Source organism: Ambystoma mexicanum, chromosome 1p (genome assembly GCF_040938575.1).
Source record: "Ambystoma mexicanum isolate Mex_15411 chromosome 1p, UKY_AmexF1_1, whole genome shotgun sequence".
Lineage (NCBI taxonomy): Eukaryota > Metazoa > Chordata > Amphibia > Caudata > Ambystomatidae > Ambystoma > Ambystoma mexicanum.
Window position 1 is genome coordinate 203684859 of NC_090921.1, and position 22132 is coordinate 203706990.

Sequence of the window (22132 nt, forward strand, 5' to 3'; positions counted from 1 at the left end):
ACCCAAGGACCGGCTGTCCTCGTTGCGTTGGCACCGCTCGCGGCTGCACGACTACATGCCCCCATCGACATGATGTCCCAGGCACATAAGTGACTGGTGTGGAGGGTGACCCTGCATCCCGATCCACCACGGGCAGAGGTTCCAAGACTGTCTGACCCCTCAGTGCAGGTGTCGCGGACAGAGGAGTGTCCACATCAGAATCACTCACCCCTGACATATGGACCTGATGCTAATCCAACTCGACATGGTCGTCAGAGTGTTCTTCAGGGCTGGATTCATAGGCAGCCAGACACAAGATGGACTGTAGCACTTGGGGGTTTTCGTGGCCTACCACCCCACTACCCCCACTTGTGCGGGGTTGATGTAGTGATAACAACCCTGTGCCTGGCATGACAACACCATTCTCTGGCTCCATTGCGTCATCATCTGAAAAATAGAGAGAAAAAAGGTCACTACACATGTTAGAAGCACATAACACATACCAATACCAAGCACATCAGGCAGACATGTGACACACAAAATAGAACCTGGCATGCATGCTGGGTCAACTTGAAATTGCTTCTGTGATCAGAGCTGTTGAAAGGTGGCAGTTTGCATTGAAGTGGGTCTATGCAGTGCAGCAAATATGTTTGTCACTCACTACCTACATGTACAAGGACTTCATGGTGTGTGTCAGAAAATGTGAAGGCAGTGCAAGTTCAACTTCAGGCATCACGTGCAATTTGCATTCAATGGGTAGCATATCTACAAGCAAAGCACCCCTCCACCCAAGTGCAAAAGCAGCGATTCCTAGCATGGTATCAAAAGGCTCACCATAGACCTGTGTATTGACAGACAGTGTTGACTAGCATCAACAGCTTCATGTGAGTCAAGTGACAACACTGCAAATTATGATGGGACAGTAAGCAGGACACATGCTGAAACCTCTGGAGTCCACCCACGTTTGAAGAAGACACTACACCAGTTGGACAGAGTCATTGTCCATCAAACAGGCTGAGGCCTGTGACCCACACAGATTGTCAGACCCTAAACATGTGTGCAACACAGTACTGAGCCACAGTTGACATGGGAAGGCAGATGAAATGCCCTGCAATTTGGGTCATCATGGACTTGTGTAACAGTGATCTTCCAGTCATGGACACATATGGGCATGCGTGAAATGCACATGGATCATGAATGGGCACTCATGTCCCTGCAGGGCATCTGACCTCTGCACAGTCCAAGTGAGACACCCTGCATCAAGTACTAAGGATGTACAACAATAGATATGTCTGGCAGATTGGCCACTGGATGTTAGAATGTACACAGGAGGCATGACCAGGGAAGTAACCAAGGGCAATTTTGTAGCAGACCAATGCTAAAATGGAATTGGGGTTCAGAGCAGGGGGTTGAGGGGCAAGGGAGCATGCCTACATTGGCTACCCCCTTGCAAGCAGAGGACACATGCACGTCAGTCATGCTATGCATAGTTCCTGGGCTGAGAGGAAGCTCACCCCACGCTACATGCAGAAGTGCCAGTGAGCTGGAACATGGACCGGAGGGGCATACTGGTAACCAGCATGTGACTAGGGTGCAAAAGTCATGATGTGGACAGTCCCAGTCTGCTCCACATGTCCACCATCCAGCAGAGTAGACATGCATCAGGGAAGCATTGCATTACTCGCACATCATAACCATGTACACGTGACATGTATTGGCAGTCATGCACAACACATCACACAAGTAAAACACACACGTCCTCGACAAACACGCATCAACACTCACCGGACTGGGCATCAAAGTCCGGCATCTCTCCCACTCCTTCGACCGATTCAGATGGTATGAACTCTGCAACGAGTGATTCATGCGGAGTGAGGTCTTCCTCCTCCGGTGCAGGCCCACCGCCAGTCACCAGAGTCAAGTTGTTATTTGAGGCACGCTTAGCCTTAGCGCTGCGTTTGAGGTTATTCCAACGCTTTTTGCACTCTTGCGCCGTGCGCACCTCATGGCCGAATGCACTCACATGTTCCGCAACTTGCTTCCAGTGGGTATCACGGTGGGCAGCCGTAGTCTGAAAATTAGCACCCACTAGCATGTCACGGCTGTGTTTCTGCACGTAGACCACGAGGAAGTACAGTTCTTGGTTGCAGAAAGGCTTCTTCTTCGATGTGCAGGAGGTCATGGCTGTGTGTGGGGTTCCAGCCTGTGCTGCAGGTGCAACCTTCCTCCTCTTGGATTGTGGCGCAGACCCTGGCTGGCTGATGCCGCCCTGATCAGTATGGCCAGTGGGACCGGTGGATTGAGCCAAGGGAGTGGCAGGTGGAGGGATGACCAAAGGGCTGACTTGTGTGAGTGGCAGCTGGGTGCCCTGTAATGGACCCTGCGCATCAACATCCGCTGTGGCAGGGTCATTGACCGCAACTGTCCTGGTTGGCCGACTCAGAACCGGGGTGTTGTTGGCTGCATCTGTCCCTGCACTTGCCAACACCCGGCAATTCGGGGCAGCAGATGACATTACTGCCCCAGGGACACGTGTCTTGGTCAGGGCAGCCCTGCATGCCCCTACGGTTTCCCTCCGGTCCTGTTGGAAATCTTCCAAGGGCTTTTCAATCACCAACGCAGCCTGCGCTGGCAGACCCTGAGCCTTGGTGGTGGTGTCCACAGCTGCACCTGCAGCTACCACTACCCTTGGGCCCGTGGCAGTCGATGAAACGGACTGCCGGGTCACATGGGCACCAGTGCCAGATGCAGAAGCTGCATCTCCCGGAACCACAGGGGGTGGTGACATGACTGCACCAACCAATGGCACAACATCGTGCTCAAGTGGTGCACCCCTGCCTCTTCCCCCTCTGCAGCCACCCTGGACACTCTGGAGTCCCCCGAGTCCCTGGTCACCCCGGCCACGTCCCTGACCACGCCCGCCACGAGGGGTACGCCCAGCTGAGGCGCCCCTCACCTTTGGTGGCCTCCCAACCATGGTGCCAATGGGAGGTGTACACGACAATTGACCTGGGCAATTGGGGTGAAGGGGGTGGGATGCAAGATGTTAACAGCACCCCTGCACCTGCAAGGCTGTATGTGACCCCGGTGATGTAGTGACAGGTCACGCTACGCTCAGGCACCCCAAAACTGCAGTAAAACCGTGCACGCAACCCTGCAGCCTATGTGCGTGGAATCAACCTCCCGCAGTACGCAGTGGCACCCAGTAACACAAAAAATGCGTACGCGTGGGACACGCAGGCTACTATGACCTCGAAAACGGGTGCGATACACAGGGGCACCCGCAGTGGGAAAAATAGCGTGCGCGACTCACCGTCTGACTAGCGTGATAATGAAAAACACGTGTAGCCAATAACCCCGCCAAAAGAAGAGATACATCCTTGATCCCTGTGAAGATGTGATGGCGCGCGAAACAACACGAAGCAGCTACACACGTCGGTCTCCATGAAAGGCACGTACAGCGAATTTCTGGCCCCGCTCACCTTTAACCCGTGCTGAGGGAAACGCTGGCGCGCGTCACTTCAATTATGCACGTAGGCCCTTTCCTTGGATTACATGCATTCACACGCGGACGTGCAGTTTTTTCAGGCGCGCTGAACCACTATGCCCATGTCACAAGGGAAACGCCCGTGCGTAATGTCAGAGAAGCGCTTATGTGCTAAGGGCCTTTGGTCCAATGAAAACGCATACATGTGCTGACGCGCTTACGCGCTAAGGGCCTTTCCTACAATTACACGCTGACGTGCAATTTTTTCACGTGCCAAATCACTCCGTATCAAGCTGGCCACGCAAAAACACACGGAAGACCACGCTCCTGCCCAGAAGGCCGAATTACTGCCCCCGAGAGCCCCAAGCATGCTCCCACCTGCAATCTGCTGCTGCCTGACTGCCTGCTGCCCACGTGCCCTGCTATTTGGTGCCTGCACGTCAGCCAGGGTTCCAGTTGCTGTGTCCACCCCTGCTGGAACAGAAGACTCCCGACTGGGATACCATCGCTCCACAGCCCAGCCCCAGGACCCAGTTGCCCACCCACGCCTGCCTCGGGGGTCGCCATGTCGGGCAAACACCATCTGAGACCAGTGGCGACCCCCAGCCAGAGAGGCAGAGGGCCACCAGCTTCAGTGTGAAAGAAGTTGGTGTCCTGGTGGAGCATGTCCTGGGGCATTATGATGCCCTCTTCAGAACATCACGCGCCACCAAGGAAGGACGGGAGAGGATCTGGGACGACGTAGTGGTTGCCATTAACGCGGAGGGGGTGGCAACCCGCGACATCAAGCACGCCAAGAAGCGCTGGGAGGACTTCAGGTCCAGGACCCTCCACAAGGCCCGGCGCCTCGCGGAAGGGGGCCGGGTCAGCATGAGTGACATCCAGATGAGGGTCCTGGAACACGGATGCCCAGCGCTCCACGCCCATATCCTTCGGAGGAAGACCCGTCTGGAGTTGAGCGGTTAGTGGCCAAGAATTGGTGTGTGAGACAGGGCATGTTGCAGTGTGCTGGTAGTCTGATGCTTGCTTGTATGTGTGACATGGGCCATGTATGGATGTGTGTGTGCAGGGACATCATGGTCATGCATGTGAACCAGTAATGTGCGAACCACATGGTTTGTGCATGATTTCCAATGCTACATGGGGAGCTGTATGGCAAATGCACACATGAAAGCATGCCAGTGTCTGTTCTTGCACATGGTGGGGGTGTGAGGGATGGGTGCTGCTGTCATGTACATGTATGGTGCACATGTGTGTGTGTGTCTGAGAAGTGTGTCTGTGACTTCGATATGCCATGGATTCATGACACATGTCCGTGATGATGTGTAGATTCACTCATGCAGTGCGGTCACCATTGTATGCACTGTGTCTATCCACTGTGTCTGTGGTGTACAAGGCATGATGCATGACCCTCCGGTGATATGGGTGCATGGGATCAGTGTGAGCTATGATGCATGTGAGTTTGAAGGCAACATTTTGATTAATAGAGGCCCTTGTACATGGATGCTGATGTTGATTGCAGGCGCCATGCCTGTTTATGCATGTGTGTTGCGTGCATTCACCCATGTGTTGTGGGGGGACAGGATGGAAGTGACGTTAGACACTGCCACTCATGTGTTATTGCTTCCTGCCTAGGGGAATATTGTACTGTACCCTGATGCTTGTGTTCTATGTCTCCCTCTATGCAGCATCAAGTGAAGAAGAGGACGGAGACAACGCTGTGGAGCCAAGCGGCGGGGATGCCTCCACTGGGCGACGACGCAAGGCCCAGCCACCCTCCCAGGACTTGCATTCATCCGGGAGCGAGGGGGTGGTGCTGCCTCTGCCACTACGGCTGTGGCGGAAGGGCCGGGTGAGCCCCCACAGGGGCTTGCAATGGCGGAAGACGGTACCGAGACATCCAGGTTGGTGGTCTCCACGGAGGAGGAGGAGCCCACTACTGAGCCGCACATGGGGCCTGGTGGGGGTAGTACCACTGGTGCAAGTGGTGCAGTCCAGGGCCAGGGTCAGGAGGCAGCACAGGTCACCATGGAGGGGCCTGTGCATGTCCCTGTCCTTGACCCTGTGACTGCACCACCATGCACCAGCAGGGATACCCCGTCCCAGGCACGTCCGCAGGTAGGGGAGAGTGCCATGTCATCTGCCTCTCCACTACCTGCGGACGAGGGATCCCATGAATGTATGGGCTCCGTCCTGATTGGTGTCGCATTGAGCACGCGTGACATTCGTGATGACGTGCGGTCTTCCTGGGCAGAGAACACATGCCATCACGAACAGCTGCGTCGCAACGTGGCACTGTTGGGAGGGGCCCTGGTTGGTGGGTTCCTACATGTGACGCGCACTCTGGCGCACCTCTCCTCCTCTGTGGAGACTATGCGCCAGTCGTTCTCCCTGCCGTCTTCTGGCCCAGATTCCACCAGGGCCCCCTGTGGACCTGGCCTGACCAACACAGCCAGCTTGGTGGAGATCCCATCCCTGCCACAGTCGGGAGTCGGCGGTCCAGCAGGGGTGGACACCACAACTGGAGACCAGCTGATGGAGGATGTGCAGGCATCATCGGACAGGGCACATGGACAGCAGCAGCAGCAGGAGCAGGCTCTAGGTGGGAGCAATGATGGCTCGGGGCCATCAACATCAGGGGGGCAGGCATCGGCCAGAGGGCAGGAGGACCCTGGAATGGATGTATCTTCCGTGTGGCTGCGGTTGGGCCAGCGTATAGGTGCGGGGCGGCGGCGGGCAAAAGAGGCACGGCTCACCATGGTCAGGGCGGAGTTCTCCATGCGTCGGGCGTTGACACGGACAGAGTGCCCCAAGGCGACTCGCAGGGAGTTGGAACAGGCCATGAGTGCCTCCCTGCGAGAACTCGGGGCCAGGACAGAGGCCCGCCTCCAGCAAATAGACATGGAGTTCGATGATGCCCTGGCCGAAAACATCAATGAGTGAGCCTCAGGACTTGCCTGTCGCCATTGTAAATAGTTTATAGTGTTAGGTTCCTTTTTTTTTATTTTGTAGCTTTTGGACTATGCCCCACACTTTTGTAAATAGTTTTTTTGTTAGGCAGCTTATTAGATAGGTTTCATTTGTTTTGTGGGGCCTGGGGCCTAAATACCTTCAACTCTCTCTTCCTAAATATCTTCCTTCACGAGCCCTTCGCTCATCCGTCTCCAACTCCCTCATGGTCAGCCGCTTCTCGAAGCAACGAGCTGGGGGTAGATCTCTCTCCGCAGCAGGGGCCTCCCTTTGGAACAGCCTTCCTGCCTCCCTGAAACTTGAGGAGAACCATCTCCGGTTCCGGAAGTACCTCAAAACCTTCCTCTTCGCTTCTGCCTTCTCTCTCCCTCTCCCATGCTAAACCTGCTTAACTCCCCACTGAATTCTGCACTAAACCTGCATCTGGGCCACTCTCAGCGACCTCGGTCCAGGGCCCAGCCACTCTCCTCTTGCACTGCCTCCCTGGCTCCCCCTGCACTGTGGGACTGTCACTGTATCCCTACAGCCCCCCTTCCCAGCACTTGCTCTGCACTTACCTCGCACTTGCCACCAGCTGGCCCTTTTTATTTATAATTTATTATTTTATTTTATTTTATTACGCTACTTACCTTGTATTGCACTTCCCCCCCACCTCCTCCCCCTGCACTTTCTCCTTTTCCCCTTACCACTGCACTTGCGCGATCTGAATGACACCTGGCCTAGTAGGATCGTTTGTCTGTCTTCCCCTTGTTTCCCTCCCTCCCTGCCTCGTCGCGCCTTGAAACACTTATGCATAGGCGCGTTACAAATACCATATCATATCATATCATATCATATCATGGACCCTTGAAAATTGTATTGTACATAGTTGGATTTATTTGTACATTTTAATTTCATTTCACCATGGATCAATGGATTTACCTTTTTGTGTTTCATTTGGATTTGGTTTGGTGGACAGAGAGTTTTGGCCATTTCTCTTTTCGATTACTTGGATTTTTTTGAGGATTTATTTTTTTTTGGACATGCATTTCATTTCATGTTTGCCATTATTTTATGCTTTAAGTACTTTCAATTGGTTTTCATGTTAATACATTTTGATCTTTTACTTCAATGTGTGGGATTCACTCATTGGGTTCATGCATGTTGACATGTGCGTTCACTCAATCAATGGCAATGTGTGTGTGTGTGTGTGTGTGTGTGTGTATGTGTGTGTGTGTGTGTGTGTGTGACAGACATGTGTTTATGTACATAGTTGACTTTTGGTTTGTGTCATGATATGGGCATGTCACTGCTTGATGGGTGAGTGGGTGGGGGGACATGAGTGGGACATGAGTGGGGGCCTGCTGACAGGTGCCCCTCACTGCTGGGGGACATGTGTGGGGCATGAGTGTGGGCCTGCTGGCAGGTGCCCCTCACTGCTGGGGGCTGGGGGTGCAGGAGGACATGAGTGGGGGCCTGCTGGCAGGTGCCCCTCACTGCTGGGGGGTGGGGGTGCAGGGGGACATGAGTGGGGGACTGCTGACAGGTGCCCCTCACTGCTGGGGGGTGGGGGTGCAGCGGGACATGAGTGGGGGCCTGCTGGCAGGTGCCCCTCACTGCTGGGAGCTGGTGGTGCAGGGAGACATGAGTGGGGGCCTGCTGGCAGGTGCCCCTCACTGCTGGGGGATGGGGGTGCAGGGGGACACTAGTGGGGGCCTGCTGGCAGGTGCCCCTCACTGCTGGGGGGTGGTGGTGCAGGGGGACATGAGATGGTGATCATATTGCAAGGTGACATGTGGCTTGGCTGGGGGGCATGCCCATGGTGGATGGGCTGCCTGCGGGAAATGACCAGGGGTGCAGGGTAGTCCCCTGTGGTGTGGGCTGCCTGCAGGGGATGTGGAGGGGGTAGAGGGGACACCTGGGAGGACCCACACTGCCAATTCACGTGTAGTACTCCCCGCACACCACACTGGATACACGTACCCCACTCTGACAGCAAAATCGCATGTGAAACTTCCCTCAAACCCCAGTAATACACTCGCACAGGGCCAATCGCGTGTGAAACTTCCCACGAACCCCAGTAATACACGTACCCCACTCGCACAGGGCCAATCACGTGTGAAACTTCCCGCGAACCCCAGTAATACATGTACCCCACTCGCACAGGCCCTTTCGCGTGTGAAACTTCCCGCAAACCCCAGTAATAGACGTACCCCACTCGTACAGGCCCTTTCACGTGAGAAACTTCCCGCGAACCCCAGTAATACACATACCCCACTCGCACAGGGCCTATCGCGTGTGAAACTTCCCGCGAACCCTAGTAATACATGTACCCCACTTGCACAGGCCCTTTCGCGTGTGAAACTTCCCGCGAACCCCAGTAATACAAGTACCCCACTCACACAGGCCCTTTCGCGTGTGAAACTTCCCACGAACCCCAGTAATACACGTACCCTGCTCGAACAGGGCCAATGGCGTGTAAAACTTCCCGCGAACCCCAATAATACACGTACCCCACTCGCACAGGGCCAATCGCGTGTGAAACTTCCCGCGAACCCCAGTAATACACATACCCCACTAGCACAGGCCCTTTCGGATGTGAAACTTCCCGCAAACCCCAGTTATGCATGTACCCCACTCGCACACGGCCAATCGCGTGTGAAACTTCCCGCGAACCCCAGTAATACATGTACCCCACTCGCACAGGCACTTTCACGTGTGAAACTTCCCGCAAACCCCAGTAATACATGTACCCCACTCGCACAGCCCCTTTCGCGTGTGAAACTTCCCACGAACCCCAGTAATACACGTACCCTGCTCGAACAGGGCCAATGGCGTGTAAAACTTCCCGCGAACCCCAATAATACACGTACCCCACTCGCACAGGGCCAATCGCGTGTGAAACTTCCCGCGAACCCCAGTACTACACGTACCCCACTGGCACAGGCCCTTTCACGTGTGAAACATCCTGCGAACCCCAGTAATACACGTACCCCACTCGCACAGTGCCTATCGCATGTGAAACTTCCCGCGAACCCCAGTAATACATGTACCCCACTCGCACAGGGCCAATCGTGGGTGAAACTTCCCGCGCACACCAGTAATACACATTCCCCACTTGCCGTGTGCTGTGTGGCGGCCATGTATACTGGTATAGGGTTAGCGCAGCCCTTTGCGCTGGATTGGGGATTTTGATGGCTTTTCCCTGCTTGAGGGGCGTTCTTGGGGGCGTAACTGGTGCTGCTGCAGGGTTGCTGCGCCACTGTGCGCCACGGCTGGTTTTGGTAGCTAAAATCCAGGAATACTCTGTGCGCAGAAATGGATTTCAGCGCACGCGGCTGGCGCAGACAATCGCATGAGTACACTGTGCGCCAGCCACGTGCGCCACTTGTGCGCTAAATTCTATGAATTACCCCCTAAATAACCTCACTAGGCACAAGATGGTTGATTTCGAGTGCAACAATCTTGCTCCGTGAATTTCACTGTGGGAATTAATTGATTTACTAAGCAAAATACTAGGGAAATAACTTACTTAATTATCCAAATAAAAAAAGGACTTTTCAGGGGAAGGAGAACTATGATCAACAGATACACATGGGATGATTTTGTTCCAAGGGAAAAATGACTTAAATGCACAGAGGAACACAGTATTTGTCATTGGGATAGTTACCAAATTGCACAGACACACAAAAATACTTTTCAATAGAAAAATGACAACATTTCCCAAATAGATAGAATAGAGGGGTTTCCCTTGTAGACACTATAGGCTAGCGCTTACATAGATAGGACTTGTTTAATCTTTGCCTGTGGAGATCTATGCTTACAGAAGAAAATTATTCTACAGTTATAAATGGCGCCAGGGCTCCACTGCCAGCACCATCACCGTGGTCAATCAAGGCCTCACTCTGTGATCCCAACCAGATACTCCAGGTCCCTGCTTCACGCCAGGATTAGACCCAATTTCTCCAAGTTTAGCCCCAGATCTCCTGTCAGCTGCACAGCTTAGATTGTGTAGAGAGCATCTCCAGTTGAGGAGGAGTAACCTATTTATAAACCAAATGAGATCACTGCTGTGTCATCCTCCTCGCACAACTGACTGGGCAATGGTCAAGGGTTCCCCCCTCCCTGAATTGGTAGGCTCAGAGAAAGTAGGCGTGATGTGAGCCATCAGGGGAGGGTACCCCAACAATCATATGACACAGTGTTAGGCTGAAACCTGTGCAGTTCCCTCTGGGACCACTGCAAAAGATTTAGGACTACAGGTGTTTGGCAGTAAACCCACTTGGTAGCAGTCTGTACCACACAGATTTACTTGGTAGCTGTGGCTGAACAGTCAGACTTCCCTCAAGAAGAGTTAGGCAGTATGTGGAGTATACAATATAGGGCAATCAACACAGTAGAACAAGCAAACACGGAACAAGGCTTCGGTGTAAAGATATAAAGGTATTTATTTACAACAACACATCTATAGAAAACACTCTGGCACTAATACGGCAAGCAACTTCAATCACAATTACTATACGAAGAAAAAGATCAATCCCCCTAACAATAGTTCGACAATTCTAGGTTTACCGGCATCACTTATTTGCAGACAGAGGTGTATGCTTTAACCTAGATGGCACTCTAGTATTCGTTAGGACGGGAGAGAAAAATAAGGCAGGTTATGAAATCAACTCGGTACCAATACTTTACGGACAAATGCAAGGCAAGTAAGGCAGGGTCTACTGCAGATCACAAAGTTCAGAGGCCAGGCCCACTCGGAGAGAGGCAAGGCGATATGTCCCAAAAGTGTCTCAGTGGAAATGCGCTTCGAGTCTTTATCGCAAAATTGATATGGAAAGATTGGACCAGTTCAGAATAACACGTTAAAGAAAGCTTGGAGGCGACCCAATGGAAAGGCGAGGATTAAGACACCTCACTCTATCCGGCAGAAAGGGAAGCCAGGCGGATACGGTACCTTGTTTGTGGAGAGACAGCTCCGGCGGGGGCAGTTGTTCCTGGTAGTGGATGGCACGTCGGGTTTTTGCCACGAGTAGAGATGATCTCGTCGTCGAAGAAAAGTGAAGTCCGGTGCACCACCAGGGAAGAGACCAGCCGCGGAGTGCTCCGTCACAAGGCACCACCTTTTGGTCGCGGTACAGGGGTAGTGGCTATCCGGTTGCCGAGGGGCTCTGCATGGGCAATTCGACCACTGCGTCCTGGAGCGAAGAAAAAGCAAAGGGGACTGGTTGTTCCCACCAGTCAGGGGAAGAGATTCTCCGGCTGGGAGATCTCCTCTGTCGTCGGGAAGTGGTGAGTCGGTTCCGCAGGGCTCCACCGGAGGTGTCGTCGTTGCAGGTCGGCTCAGCTTTACCCTCGTCGGATTCTTAGGTCCTGTGGCGACTTCTGAAGATCCAGTCCCAAAAGCCCTGCTTTTATGCAGAAAACCCCCATTCATTCAGCCTAGCTGTAAATCAAAACACGCTAAGTGGTGAGCGGGGTGGCTCACCACTTGGGCCAATCACACCAGAGTGAGACTGGAGTTGGCAAGGCAACTCAGTCCAGGGTGCCTAAACCCCCTCCCACACCCCTGTGGTAACCCAGACAGAATGGCACCACTTTGGAGGGTCTCTGTACAGAAGCCCGCCAAAAGTGGAACAAAGGGCTCAAACTTTGGTTTAGGAGTCACAGAGACGAACACAGACGCCATTTTAAAAACCGAGTTCTGGCAGAAAATACCATCCGATAGACTTATTTAAGATAAGTAAATCGGTGGTATGTTGGAGATTAACGAGGAAAAGTATCAATCTCCAACAATGGGAAGAATCCCATAGGGTTATATTTGGGGTCGAATATAACAAGTAGTTTCCACTGCCACCAGCCAAAACTCGACGAGGGGGGACGGGACAGTGCCCCCTCGAATAACAGACCCAGGAGTAATCGAATTACCCCTACTAGTACGTCCACAATAGGATGGTTTGTACTAGTTCTGTTAGTAAATTTAGGTCTAATAAAGCCAATGGTGACTTTACATGCCCGGGGAGACAGTAGTCAGTCCCCGGGTATGGAGTCTATGATGGAGGTCCGCTAGGACGCCCCAGTGCTACGGCACGGAGCGTGCGTTGTAACACACATAGTAAAACATATGAGACCCTATGGAGTAAAAGACCCCATAGCCCATAGAACACATTGACATTCAAAGGAATTACACACATTCATGTCCAAGAGTGGGAGAAAAAGAGTCCCACTCTTGGCAGGATAGAAAAAACAAACTCCAGAAATCCAGCAAAGCTGCTGGGGGACTCACTAGGTTAGGAAATTCAGCCTAAACAGAGAATTCTCCCTAACACACGGGACAAGGGTTGGATTTGGCTTTTGTACCTAGAAATCTCACATTTCAAAAAATACCCTTTCTCATCAGATTACACCACAGATGCCAGCATATTCAGATATTTTGGTGAATCGCAAAAACCTTGTTGGATGACTGTGCAACATATTGGGGCGAAGCTACCATATTTTCTTGTTTACGCCCAAACTACATTACTGAAAAATATGGCATTTGGTGGCCTGATTTCCTATCACCTACTACACCTTTTCTCAAATGTTTATGATTGTCAGATTTATACAGAGAACACAATTAATATTTGTTTGATAACTTTTGATAGGTTGGTATCGCCAAAACTGTTTTGGAACCACCAGAAGCAGGTCACTGACATCTTTTCCTAAATCGGAACATGAAAAATGTATGATTAATACTTCCCAATGTATTCCAAAAATTGCATATCTCCCATTGTGTGCAATGGGTGTGAAGCTCTGCCTTCACTCTTCCCCCTCTGTAAGCAGAGATTGGGTTCTTAGCCCTGATTTCAAGAGAGACCAATTTGTTTAGGTTAGCTTACAGCTTCAAAGGGTAATTACTAAGTTTACGATGGCCTGGGTGCTATTGGTCCTAAAACTTGAAGATCCACAGAATTCCACAGCTCAATTACATGGTAACACAGCTTGGGAAGGCATGGTTTCACACCTGGGGTTCATTTCTAGGAAGTGAAACTTAAGAGTTGCCTTTTCCCAGCATTTTATATTTGATCCAACTTTAGCAAATGCATACAAACTAACATGTACCCCTTGTCACAGCACTTTCCTGCAACAGTGATTACTGACGGCTACATATATGTTTAAAGACTTCAGCTGTACATTTGAATAATTAAAGCGTTGATTTGAAGACTCAATCGCAATGTCACTGGGGTCAGTTTTAGCCGTGAAACCTTTCATGATGTTATAGTTCCACATTTCCTTGTAAATTCTGGTTAATAAAAGATTATCTGTGATGGGCTCATGATGAAAAAACTTGCAGTTCTTTGGTGGCATTCATACACAAAGTTTGAAGAGTAGGTCTTTAATTGAAAATGAGAGGAAAGACAGATTTCTGAAGACAATCATTCTTGTTGGAGTAAAACCCCAGTCTGTTGTGCAGGCTTGCACACATTTTGGCCCTTTCATTTACATGCTGGATGTCGCCATTTTTGCCAAGGGGGTCTCATCCTTTCCAGACCTTTCTCAACAATATCATGAGGTCTTCCCCTCATGTGTAGCAAGGAATATTTTAAGGCATACGCGTGCCTAGATGCCTAAATTGGCTCCTTCGTGTTTGAGCAAGAGAATCATTTTGCATGTACTCCAGATCAGGCCTTTTGCTGAGGGGCATATCTCCCCCTCTGACTCTGGCCTGTAATCATGGCTTTTTAGGTCTATTTCACCTCACAAATCCCCCCTCCTAGCACTGAAGCAACTATATTGAGAGAGAGAAGAGCTAGGAGAAAATTGGGTGCTCCTTCTGGGATAGCCTATTTTGGCTCCTGATGGAGTGGTGTACTGGTACGTACTCACCCTCTTCGGATTTTGAATGTTCCATTAGGTTGGGGTTCCTGGACCTCTCCCCGTCCGGGGGCTCTCCTCTGGCCTTTAGAATCAAGGAGATAATAGATCTGCCAAGAAGAACAAAGAGATTAAGTATTTTACACAATACAATTTTTCCAATAGGGATCTGACAATAGATAACAAAGCAGCAGGAGAGATACGCATGAAGTGTACATTTCAAGCAAGCATTTGGTTTTCGACATACAAATATTTCCCAAACAGTGGTTCCTTACATTTTTCATTTTCGTAATCTTTTCAAAATAAGTATAATTGTTCGACTCCCTGTTATAGTAGGATTTTCTTTATTCAGGTTCCTGTTCCTTATCTTTACTCTTCGGAGGATTCCTGGGCTCTACCCTCACTGGGTTCTTCAATCAGTCGCAAATTCTGCCTGGGATGGCAGCACTTCAACTGATAGATGTGCACCAATTTCTCTTCCGTTTGTTCTCCTTTAGGAATGCAGAATTATAAGTGACAGGTGAGATTTTGTCTACAATTTTAAAGGGGTCGCCCCAGGAGGGAAGGAATTTCCGCTCCTAGGTCTGGTTCCTCTGAAAATTGTACTAGAAGACCCTGTCTCCTACTTGATATAATTTTTTAGTGGTCTTTAAATTGTAGTGGGTTTTCATCCCCTCTGCCGATTTTTCCAGATTGCGCTGAGCATACATAAAATCATGCTGAAGGTGTCTTCTCAGATTCTCACTATATTCATGTATCCTGGATGCGTTAAACAGGTTCTGCTCTTGCGTTCTGTAGAGCAGATGCTATGGTAACACCATTTTTTGTCCAGTCATTAGCTCGAATGGAAACAGCTTTGTCATAGAAGATGGGGTAGACCTGATGGCCATCAGGACAAGTGGTGATTGGATGTCATAACTAGGCCCAGAGTCCATAACAAACTTCTTTAGGATGCTCACAATCATTTTATTGTATCTCTCAACTCTCCTACTAGAGGCTGGTGGTAGGCAATATGGAGTTTTCTCTTTACCCCAAGTATCTCCCACATCTTTGTCATCACCTTGCTGGTGAAGTGACTTCCTCGGTCACACTGAATCCTTTGGAGGAGGCCGAAATGCGCGAAGATTTGATTGATCATCAGGGCAGCTGCTGTTTCTGCCTTGCAACATGGGGCCGGGAGACATTCCACCCTTTGGTAAACAAGCATGTTACCATTAACATGTACTTGATTTCTCTAGAGGAACGAATCATGGGCCCGATGAAATCTACTTGTAAATGTGGCCAGGGCAGTGTCATTCCTATTTTCTGGAGGGGAGCTCAGACAGTGAGTGAACTTTGCTGAAATTGCGCACACACTAGACACCCCTTCAAATATTGGTTGTGGTCCTGAGCCATGTGTGGCCTGTGTGCAGCCTCGCGCAAGATTTCCAAAGTAGTATGAAACCCCTGATGACCAGCTGTGTCTGCGTCATGGGCGTGATTAGCATATGGCTTCGGAATGAGGTAGGCACCACCCACTGGTCACATCCAGTGATGGATCTCTGTACCAACAAACCGTCTTGGATTCTGAATGTTTTGGGAAATTTCATCAACACCCGGAGATCCTCTTTCCTGGTGTAATTGTTTTCGGTCAGAGCAAAATTCACAGGGTCTTCAATGTGTTGATAACATTTCCCAATTATCGGATCTCGTTTTTGTGACGTGAGCAAATTAGCATCTGGCGTCTCCTTACTCTACTGGGCAGTTGAGAGTTAATTTTGGGCATATGTTTGGGACCTGGTAACAGCAGCGACCTGGATTTCCCCCAACAGGAACTCAATCTCTGTGAGATCACCATGGACAGCTCTGGTTTTGGCCAGCTGGTCAGCCAGGTCATTTCCGGATTTGTCTGGTCCCTCTATTCTGGAATGATCCATGACTTTCTTCCAGTAGATGGATATCTCATTAGAGGTGACCAGATCATTGATAGATTGTATTAGTTTGCCATGATTGAGTGGGTTATTGTTTGCACACAGCATCCCTCTGGTTTCCCAATTAATCAGGTGCTGAACGAACCCGTTTGGGACATAATCTGAATCCATGATTATTATTAGTTCGTGGATTCAGTGTTGCATGGCAGTGAGGATGGCCTGATGAACCGCCATCAACTCCACCACCTGACTACTTCGAGGACCGATCTTGTATCCGGCTGAGGGCTCCGAGGCCTCATTCACCCAGCCATGCCCAACGCTGGCCATCAGTTCCTTTTCCTGATTGTTCTCAACATGGTAGGAGCACCCATCCATATAAACTGTGGGCATCCCCTTGCATGTGTCTTCTTCATAGACTTTGTGCAGGGAATTCAGGTACACCTCCATGCTGTCTTGTGTTTTGATACTTTTGTCCTCAAGACAGTTTTCTCGAGCACAATCATGCAAGTCAGTCAAACCTTGCGCGAGGTGACTTTTCTTGTTTTGGCCATATCTCACCTCCGCAGGAAAGCCTTGCATGGACAGAATCCATGAAGTATTTCTGGAATTATTCACATTCCCCACATATATTCTGTCACTTCAAAGGTATTTAAAAGGCTGGTGAGGAGTCTCAATGATGATGTACTCCTCCTAGCCCCTTGATCTGCATATGAATCTGCCCTTCTTCCTCTCTATGTAGTCTATGCCTGCCTGGGTCTGAGGGTTGCTTATGCCCTCTACTGGGGGTCCAAATACCTCAGAGTTTATTATACATTCATTTTCAGGAGCTTTGTTTACCGTGCCTCTGGGCCGCTGGTGTTGCCACCCTCTGTTCCTCAGCTTCGGAGCAGCGCCCACAGTGCTGTGTCTGGTGAATTAGCAAGTAGTTGGCACGTGTATATGTTGCCTTTGCCTTATAATTCTCGCCTCTCTTCTCATCTGGATTGTATAAGGGTCTTTTCCAGCACCTTACTGTCTTATCAGATTGTTGCTGGGCAGTGGGTGTACCAGGGCCTTTACCATCCGTGCTTCCGGCTTGGCAGTGTTAGACTTGTGGCCCCCCCTAACTTTGGTGATGTGCCAACAGCTCCAAATACATTGTGTCTGCGGGCTGTCCATTGGTGTGTGTGCTGCTTTAAGACCCTTGCAGCCCTTGTTGCAGCTGAGTCTGATTAGAGTCCCCACCCCAAGACTGCTTTGTGGTGTTAAAACTGATTCTGACCTTCTGTGACAGTCTCCAAGGCCCCCTCCGTTAGGCTTCCTCACAATGGTCCTTATGGTATTCCAACGTGGCTGGGGCTAAGCACCCCTACTCCTCTATTCCACGCATTGGACGTTGCCAACAACACTCTAGATCCTCTTTTCGGGGGCATAAGAACACTCAATGCCTTTCGGTCTGCTGTGCACCCTTAGTCGATGTTGAGTGAATAGTTGTGGGTCCAAAACGACTTTGAGTGAGTCTTACTGGCGTGTGACATATAAATGTTCACCCTCCTCGGCACTTTAAGTACATTAGTACTCAGTTTGCATACTCTCTGTGGGCACTCAGCACATCTGCTCCCTGTTCTTTGTTTTCCAGCTTTCCTTGCCACGTCATTCGTTTCTCGAAGCTGGCTCTTCATGTGGGCTCTGGTGTGGCTTCCCCTTGAGATCAGGGCTCTGTTTCGATTCAAACACGCTGTGTGGATTCTCCTTTCCTTTGTTCTAGGCTAGGCGCCATTTTGTTGCACTCGCCCGCAACACCATCCAAACTTTTCTTCCGTGTTCTGGCCTGCATGCAAGTCTCATCTGGGTTTTCAGCACTATGTGCCCGGCATATTCATGCTGCTGTGGCTTCCGTTTTACTGTTCATAACTTGTTTATTATACCTGTTCAGCATTCGGATCTTCATCGGATCAGCAGGAGCTCCGAGATACAGGTCTTTTACGTGGCCATGTAGCCACGCCCCCTTCCTTTAGCTTTTTATCTTTCCAAAGTGGGTCACTAAAATGAGTAGCATTGAACAGGGCAGTGCTATACAAATGCATGACTGCTATGTATGTAGGTGCTATGTATGGAAAAGTGAATGTGTTGTTCCTGTTCTACATACATCCTCTTTCTTCCAAATAGAGTGCATTGTGCCTTGTTTTTACAATTCATTTTGTGAGATTTGTCCGGTGAACGATCAGGTGAGACTTGCTGATTGTGTTGTGCTTCAGTGCTCGGATGAGAATGGCCTAGTGTTTCTAGCATTCACAAGGCAGTTCTGTGACACTGGCTCACTGTTTTTGTGGGTCATTATGTGAGTCAGACCTGGTGTTTCAGGGAGCAATTGTGAGATTGGTTGTGTCTTGGTGAAGCATTGCGTAATAATCTTAAGAATTGAGCCATTTTTAGTTTTGGCTGTTGGGTGCACTGAAGAACCACCTATTACCTGAATTGATTGCATTGGAGTAAAGCTAGGTGAGCGATGTCAGCAGGGATACAGGGCTTGTGGATGTTATTTATTTATTTACCTACCCAGTGACTGCCCATGGCCAGGCTAATCTCTATGCAGCCATTCGGGTCACTCCCTGCCCTCATCTCCCAATATACATCATCCTAGGATCTCTTTATCAAGCAGTAACAGCAAACGTGGTGATGCGAGTGACTGCCATTATTTCAAAGTATTCTTAAGAGTTAATTGCTTAACTGTAGCTATAACTGTGCTGCTGGTGTAATAAGATTGTCTTAAACAAGTGTGCGTTCAGCCACTCTTTAAACCAGTATGTGTGTCCTTTCAATAAAGTCCTGTTAAAAATAAAAAAATAAAATTCTAAAACTATTGGCTTTGCCAATGCGTGTCTTTTTTTGGATCGTGCACAGGGACCTCCTGTCACATGCGCCCGAACACTGCGGGCGTTGCCAGAGGAGCCGGCGGTTGTCGACGTGTTGCTGTTGGGCTGCATTTTATTTCCACATGTGATCCGCTGTGGCACACTCAGGGATTCAGGGCGCGTGCCGGCACCAAGCGGGACCTCGCTGGCGATTCCGACGATGGTCGGGCATGACCCACCAGCAACGCACACCGACAGGTAATTACATAACCAGGAACTTCGGTGGAATTACATAACTGATCTTCCCACAAACCCTAAACAATATTAGCAGCTCCTTCCGCAATGCCCACGAATTCAAGAAATGTCTGAATGCATTTGTAGCGTGACTGATGTGTAGGGCCCTTATTTATCCTCGGGGATTCTGCTAATTGTAATTGTAACAGTAATGCTAATTGTAATTACTGGTCAGCAACACTTGTACTGAATCCGGCCAGGGCCAAACTCCGCCTTTCATCCTTACCAAACACTGTGGGTGAGAAGATGCCTGAGGCTTCGTAGTGCTGTGTAAAGGCAAATTAGTAGTATTATAAGCACTAAGAAATTACCAATAATGAAAATAAATTTCCATTGAGTGGGATGGTAATTTTCGGAGAATTGAGGCAGCTTGTACTGGTATCAGTCGTTCCCTCTCCCTGAACACTGGTGTATGTTTTGGCATCACAGAATGATTAGCCTTCATCTATCAGGGAAGGACAAAGAAAGATCCGTAGGATTGTAGTAAATTAGATATTTTTTTTTTTGGTAAACACCACCACGAATATTTAAAACGTGTGAAGAAAACGGACGACGAGGATGGGATTCGGACCCACGCGTGCAGAGCACAATGGATTAGCAGTCCATCGCCTTAACCACTCGGCCACCTCGTCTGCACAGGACACGCCAGAAGCTTTAACTTTTTATTAGTGAAGTAGAGCTGTCCTGTGTGACTGGACCTGAATTACTTTTACTGTACACCACAGCAAGCTCTGAGCTGTGGAACATAGTGCTGCATTCTGGCCGGGCAAACTTGACGAGCAAAAGTATGATATTATATTCACTCATTAACTACTACGATTCCTGCATTCCCGTGTTATCATTTACACGAAATCAAGGAAAGCCTCAGCTCCACGTCCCACGGGCGAATCATGGCTCTTTTAACCGGAGTCAGGAACAGATGTGCTCAATAGATCAATGGCCTGTTTCATTTCACCGGGAAGAGGGGTGTGGCTAGACCTGTCACCTGGAAGAGGGGCGTGGCTAGACCTGTCACCGGAAGAGGGGTGGCCACGCCCCTTAGAGGCAATGATGCCACTTACCAGGTCATTGCAGGGTCATCATACCACTCACACTCAGAGGAACTGATGCTACAGACCATGTCACTGTGGCAAAAGGCTGTGAATGACCCTTTCACTATAAGGCAGTGATGCCCTAAACCTAGTACTGTTACTGGAGGGAACTGTTACCACTAACCCCATGGAAAAAAATATTTTTGCTTGACTGGCTCTAAGACTTTAAGACTAAAACTTAAACAACAGCAACCCAGTTGCATCAAGAGCTAGATATTGAGTGACAAGGACACATGATGGCAAGTGGTCGTTGTGCATTGGCTCGTTGGTCTAGGGGTATGATTCGGGTGCGAGAGATCCCGGACGAGCCCTTTTATTAATTTCACAAAATGAATACTTATGTATTTTATGTTATTTGACCTCAACACTTTTGATCACATTAATGCCGCTGAATAGCGGAAATAAAGCAAAGCTCCTTAATAGTTCCAAATAAAATAAATTACATTGTTGTGAGGCTCGGACATAAGGTTCACGCCCACCTCAGGTTTAAGGTCAGTCGACGTGTTCTTAAAATGATATGTTTCTGATTTTGCGACTTCACGTAGCTATGTATGCCAATGAACAATGGGTACAAACTTCATAAGACTTTTCCTGAAACCACGTTTGTAAGGTTTGCACAAAGCAAGCGACAGAAAATAAACTATCAGGTTAAACACAGCGCGCACTGAAGCGAGGAGGTTTTGCAGCGCTGGAATATTGAACACGGCGAAAAAACACCGTCTAAAGCGCTCCCAGTGACTCCTCCCAAAATGAAGCCTGTTTTTAAATAATGGTTTGGGTTAATATAGGGAGAGCAGCTCAATAGGCAAAGTCATTGAAAATACTGTATTTCTTGTAAATTAAAATGTCAAAATGTGTTATTTACTGCATTTGTTATGTAACTTGGTCTTATATAGGGAGCCGTCGGCCAATTACGGTTACTTCTTGGCGCTAGATTATGTAGAAGAGGGGCTGGGGGGCTTTAGTGGGGCAGGGGCTTTACTGGGGGGAAGAGGAGGCGCGAAGTGCAAATCCTGCATGTCAGGCGCAGATCCTGAAGTACCCGTGGTGTGTGTGCCAGTGAGATTCTAGGTGAGTTGGGCATGTGTGGTTTGTGTTGCCGTATGGGCCCCCGGTGTGTTGCTCTCTTACATCCTGATTCATTCTAGGAGCCAGGGAATGCAAACCATAGAACTGATATTGTGGGGTGAGTCCAGGCAGGGCCGGCCTTAGGGGCCCCCCAGGTGACCGTCTGGGGCGCCCTGCCATTTGCCCCCCGCCACGCCAGCACAGGGGAGTATTTCAAGTTCTCCCCCTAGCTGGCGTGATGGGAGAAGACATAGCAGGCACCCTATTCAAATTAAATGTGCTGCGCTCTCGGGAGCTAGTCGCAGTTTCATAACAATAGGGCGCTGATGCTTTCACATCAGCGCCTATTAAAAAATGTGTCCCAAACCCCCCCTCCCCGTCCCACAGGACCAGGGGGGCAGAAGGGGCACATTTTGCTGCCCGGAGCTGCCACCATTAAGGCCAGCCCTGAGTCCAGGGCCAGCTGAAGATGTGTTGGGCTCCTGGGGGCTCATTTCAAAATGGTGTTGTTGGGGGGTGGGGGCGGTGCATGCATAAAGCCAGGAAAACAAGTCTGACGTACCTGTGGGGTGCATAGACTATAATGGAGAGATACAGGACTGGAGTGTGGAGGGTGAGTAGCTGCATATTATGACAGGACAGGGTTATTAGCCTCTGCCCCAAACA

At 49.8% G+C, this 22132-nt stretch overlaps 1 non-coding gene across 1 annotated transcript; it reads right to left on the bottom strand.

Moving 5' to 3' along the window:
* Nucleotides 1-19857: 19857 nt before the first annotated feature.
* Nucleotides 19858-19939, bottom strand: TRNAS-GCU (transfer RNA serine (anticodon GCU)). Its single transcript has one exon. It is a non-coding gene; the product is annotated as a tRNA-Ser (tRNA).
* Between the last annotated feature and the right edge of the window lie 2193 nt (nt 19940-22132).